Genomic DNA, 6,110 nt, shown 5'->3' on the forward strand with positions numbered 1-6,110 from the left:
TTGGGTTTTCACGGTTGACTATGCGGTCGACCGTACCTCGACCGTGTGTTTAGCTGAACTTTTAATTTCATTCTTTAACCTATGTTTGACTTGGTCATTTGCAAGATAAAGTATGGATTAGTGACCTTGCGTGTTTTATGTTAAGATGTCAGTCATCACTTATGCATATGTATGTGTCATCATCAAAACATATTCTTTGGTTAATCACACTTTGGTTAATTATATTTAAGTTTATCGTTTAGTGGACTAACCCACATTCAACCAACAAATACATTAAATGTAGCTGTCACATAAAAAAAATTATTTCTCTTTGAGCAATAATTTGACGTTGACAACCAGAGGCCCCAAAGTCTCCTAATCTTATTGTTAATGTTGTTTTGCAAGATATGATTAAGGTTAGCGAAGTTATTTCCGAGGAGACACGTGTCTCACCAAAACCAGAGGAGCATGTTCCATTTCCACGATTAAGGACAGTGTTGTAAAAGACGGCCGAAACGGACGCCGCAACGAATTTGCCTTAGTATCGTTGCAACGGGCCTTGAAACGGCAAAAAAGACGGTCAACGTTTAAAAAACGGTCAACAACGGCTAAAAAACAGTAAAAACGATCAAAGACGGAAAAAACGGTCAACTTTATATATATATATATATATATATATATATATATATATATATATATATATATATATATATATATATATATATATATATATATATATATATATATATATCCGTTTCTACCCCGTTTTTTCCTTTGCGACGTTTTCAGGTCGCTAACGTTTCGGCCTTGTCTCACGTCTTTTTCAACCTTGCTTGCGGGTATGCTCAATTATGGGAAATTCTTTAAGGATCTTATGGCACATGTGGGAGAGCATGAGTAGACATCCACCGCATTTCTTAAAGCGGAGTGCGGAACTACTTTAGGGAAAAGATCGACGTGACCCAAATTAGGCGATCTGGGGCGTTTGTAATTCCTTGCCAAGTAGATGGGTCGGATATGTTGAGAGTTCTAGAAAATTCAGATGTGAGTATTAATTTAATGACATACTCTTTATACTTGGGATTGAACCTAGGTGATGTTAAGCCAACCAACACATGTATAAGGTTTATTGATAAATCTGTTTGTCACCTTGTTGGGATTGCGGAAAATTTGGTAGTTAAAGTATTTTTTGGCAGATTTTGTAGTTGTTAATTTAGAAGAGGATAAGGTGTCATAACCCTAACTTTTTCTACTAGGTTATTTAATCTAACCTTTCAAAATTAGAATTTTTTTTTTCTTCTTGACTAGTATATTTAATAAAATACGTCTTGATTTATTTTAGGGTTTGTATAACCCTGATCTTACATTTAAGTCTTGATTGATCGAGGATTGTTATACATATACACAATTCCTAGAAACCCTAGTTTACCACCATAAATCCTAAGACTTGAAAAAAAAAAACTACACACTTGTATACTTGTGAAATTAAGTATATAACATGATCAAGTATTATTGATTAAGTAATCATCCTTAATCCACCTAGTTAGTAAAATACTACAACATTAGTCATTAACTAAGTCTTACTCAAGATTATAACACCTAATTATATACTTACATCTAAACTTAAAACTAATCTAAGATTAACCAAAAGACTACATGTAATTAACATTACTTAATTAGCACTAATTACATGCAAATATAACAAACACTTGTCATTTCCATGCATAATTAACTAAGTAAAGATTGATTAGTCATCTTCTCTTTTCTTCTCCTTATGCCACATTACATACACATGTCACTTCCATGCATGATTAGCTAGTAAGTGTGCTTAGTCATTTAACCTCTTTTTCTTCTCCATGTTACATGCCATCATCATCATTCCCATAAGATCAAATTGGTAACTCTTGAACTCACTTACTAATCTTAATCATTCACTAAATCCTCTCTAAGTTATAGCCATTTCTTTCTTCTTTGTTCATCTTCATCAACTCATACATCATCATTACTCAAGGTATAATTACCAAGAACACTTCTTTTATTTCTTACAAAGTTACTTTCAAGAGAAATGGGTGTCAAAGCTTAATCTAGAGTGTTAAAAGCACTCAATGATGATTACATGGCTAACTCTAATCTTGATCATAAGTAACTAAAAATATGTTTTAAATATGTTTAACAACCTAAAATAAACTTAAAATGAAAAGGGATATAGCTAAAATGTATTAAGATTACTAGTTAGTCCTTAACTTTCATAAGAACCAAGTCAGTCTTCATTTGGTGGAATTTTTAGAAAATACTTACACTCACTTTTGCTACTGGAATTTTTTAGATTCTAAAACTTTTATGAGTCCTAGACTTTTTATAAAAATCCCATGATTTATAAAGTAGTTTAAGTATTTCTTTTGTATTTTTACTTTTTATGGGTACTGATTTGGACAGAATCTGTCCAACACACATGTATCACCAAAAATGAGGTACCAACGTTTAGATATGAAAACTTAGGAGATTTTCATTATAAAATAGACTAAAAATAGAACATGTTAGGCTTTGGAATCATATAAAAAGCTTAAGAAATGATTAGGATATGGTATTGTACATTTAAATAATGGGTTTTAAACTTGTTGAAACTGTCACCACTTAGAATATAAAGAAAATGCACACAACTTATGTTTTCTGAGCAAAAAGAATTTTTGAACTAAAATATAACTATATTGGAGTAAGACTTCAAAAGGATAAGTCTAAATAAATTAATTTACTATTTTTAGTGATATTAAACTTTAAACTAGTCAAAACAGTCCACTTGTAGTAAAATAATTCTATAAAATTCATTTTTATGATATAAATTACAAATCTTATATTTTTAGAACTCCAACACATATACCTTCACATATAAAATAAGAATTACCTTATATCACTACTTTTTAAATAAGAAATCAACTTCTAAAACTACTTGTAAAACCAGTCCACATAGAAACCTTAACTTGTAAACCGAGAAACCGTCTTTTAAAATCCGAGTACACTATGTTACATTTGAACATAAATCAAATCATTAGTATTACTAATGTTAGTAATAACACACCTCTGACCTTAACTTATGTATTTAGGTCCCGAGCTCGAAGTACATCAAAGTACTTAAACCACAAATCCAAGCTTTATACCGCATAACATCATCTGTGAGTATCATAGTCCCATTTTACTTGCTTTTAGCAAACTTACTATTTTGGGATGAGAAACATGATTCTTTTATGTTTTACATTATGGACATAAGTGCTTAAAAGTATATTCTATTGTGTTGAGTTTGTGACTTAGCTTAAACCTCGATTCTGATATCGTTAATTACTTGTTTATGGTAAACGCGAATAATGTGGATAGATCTATTTGAAGGTGACTCCTCACATCCGGCATAGTCTTCAGGCTAGCGGATGCATAACCTTCGACTTTGTAGCTCTAGCTAAGTGAGACTACATGATTTCGGGTTCTTGATTGTTAAGTTCGATATCGGGAGCTCATGTTTATTTAGAATATATTTACAACTGTTTATACTTGAAAATCTTATGGTCCATACATTTATATACATTAAACCTATGATCTCACCAACATTATTGTTGACGTTTTTAAGCATATGTTTTCTCAGGTCCTTAAGCAGGAGTCCGCATACATTCAGGTTGGCTTTTGGGATGTCGTCAGGATGTCGGGACGTCGTTTTAAAAATAAATCATCATGCACTATGTTTAACTGTTGTACTTTGTTATGTTATGGTTGTAATTGTTGTACTTTACTTTTAAGTCCCGACATGTAACTCAAAACTTGTACTTGTGTGTTGAAATAAAAACGTTTCCGCTGTCGTCTTTAGAAATCGTTAACTATAACTGGGACACCTATCACGTCACATTTTGGGATAGAAATGGGGTCGTGACAGACATGGTATCAGAGCCCACGTTATAGAGAATCAGGACTGCATTAGTGTGTCTAAGATTCTTGGATGCATTAGTGAGTCGGGTCTATAACGGAGTCATTTTCCGTCTTTCACGTATTTTAGTCTTTTGTTGTCATTTTGCTTATCGAAACATCTATATGTTAACTTGTATGTTTTTGTGTGATGACTTAAGATGGCCGCCTCACAAAGCTCTATGTCTTCCAACTACTATCCCGACCCGATAGTGAACTCAAGCTCAACTGGTGATGATAGCTCCGACGAAGACGCGAATGTTTACCAGTCATTTTGGAGACGTTGGGGTTGGGTTAGAACCATGATTTCCTCTTGGGTACATGAGGAAGGTACACCTTATCATGAGGTGCACGTTCCACCATCCCGAGGAGGTGTTGATGTCTTGACTGGCCAAACTGTTAGGGACACTCTTTTTACCGTTATTTCCCGAATTCGCCGTCTTGATAACCGTATTTCTAGGGTATTTCATGCTGTTCAAATGTTGTATGATTCTGATAAGCAACAGGCATTAAAGGCTTCTATTAAGGATCTTAAGGATGACTATGATGACCTTTATGCTAGGGTAGAGCTTAATAAGCAGTGGATGGAGCGACATGCAGATAGTGTTGATAGTATGGAGCGATATGCGGGTAATATTGATAGGATGGAGCGTAACATGATTGATTTTGATTCGAGGTTGGGTGCTATGGAGGCGATGTGTTTAGCAGACTTGCAAATGTTCGCTCAAGATCGCCAATGGAGATCTTAGATTGCTTTGGGAGATTGTGGTGATCCCTACTAGTGTTCTATGACATTAGTATATTTTGACTATCTATCACCTAATCGGATATATATAGGAATAGTAGTAGTGACTTAACTTGTACTAGCAAATTATCTAAGTGAACTGTAATGGGTAGATATTACCCAAGTTTTGTAATTATAAAATGCTAATGGAAAAGGCTTTTATTATTATGAAGTTTAGTTCATTTTCTTAATTGTGCCATTATGTACAATCACTACTATTTATTTTGTATATATTACTCTAAGTAATTGATGTCTCTTTTTGATTATCATGAAGGATAATGCAAACACGAAGGACTTTTACTGACACTCAAGTTGACGAGATGATTAGTCAAAGGGTTAATGAGGCTTTAGCCGCTGCTGAGGCACGGAGAGTGCAAGCTAATGCGAGTCAAGCTGGAGGTTCAAGTGGAAATAATGTTCCACAAAGATGTACCTACAAGGAGTTCTCCAACTGCAAACCTCAAACTTTCACTGGAATAGAAGGACCGGTTGGTTTAATGAGGGGGTTTGAGAGGCTCAAGTCAGTCTTTCGAATAAGCAACTGTGCAAATACGGATAGAGTAAAGTTTGCTACTTGTACTCTTCAAGATGGTGCCCTGACATGGTGGAACAATTATGCTCAGCCTGCAGGAGTGGACGCGTCGTATGCAATGCCATGGGAAGAATTCAAACAAGCAATGATCAGTGAGTATTGTCCAAGAAACGAAATTCAGAAACTAGAAATGGAATTGTGGAATTTAAAAATTCAGGGGAATGACATTACGGGATATACAAAACGATTCCTAGAACTTGCCATATTGTGTCCGGAGTTAGTTACTACTGAAGCAAAGAAGATCGAAATGTATGTGTGGGGACTTTCGAAAGAAATCCAAGGTAATGTAACGTCATCCAAACCAGAAACACTCCAAAGTGCTATTCGAATGGCACACAACCTAATGGATCAGATTACACGTCATGAAAACCCAGAAGCAAGAACAGATACAAAAACTTAAGGCGGTAAGCGTAAGTGGAACGAGAACCAAGGAAATAGTTCTCACCAGAAGAAACAAGATACCACCAAGTTTGAGAATGCTAATGCCAAGAAGAATTATAATGGCAAGAAACCTTATTGCAATCGATGTTATAAGCATCATTATGGAGCTTGTACTATTGTTTGTGATAGGTGCAAAAAGGTGGGGCATATGTCTAAAGATTGTACAGTCAATCTCGCACAGCCAACTGGAAACAAACCTAAAACTTGTTATGGATGTGGACAAGTGGGACACATGAAGAATCAGTGTCCGAATGCCAAGAAGGATGGAAATGCAAAAGGTAGAGCATTTTATATCTCGGCAAAAGGAGCTCGTGAAAATCCTGATTTAGTCACGGGTACATTTCTTCTAAACAACTGCATTGCTTATGT

This window comes from Rutidosis leptorrhynchoides, chromosome 5, assembly GCF_046630445.1.
Source record: "Rutidosis leptorrhynchoides isolate AG116_Rl617_1_P2 chromosome 5, CSIRO_AGI_Rlap_v1, whole genome shotgun sequence".
NCBI lineage: Eukaryota > Viridiplantae > Streptophyta > Magnoliopsida > Asterales > Asteraceae > Rutidosis > Rutidosis leptorrhynchoides.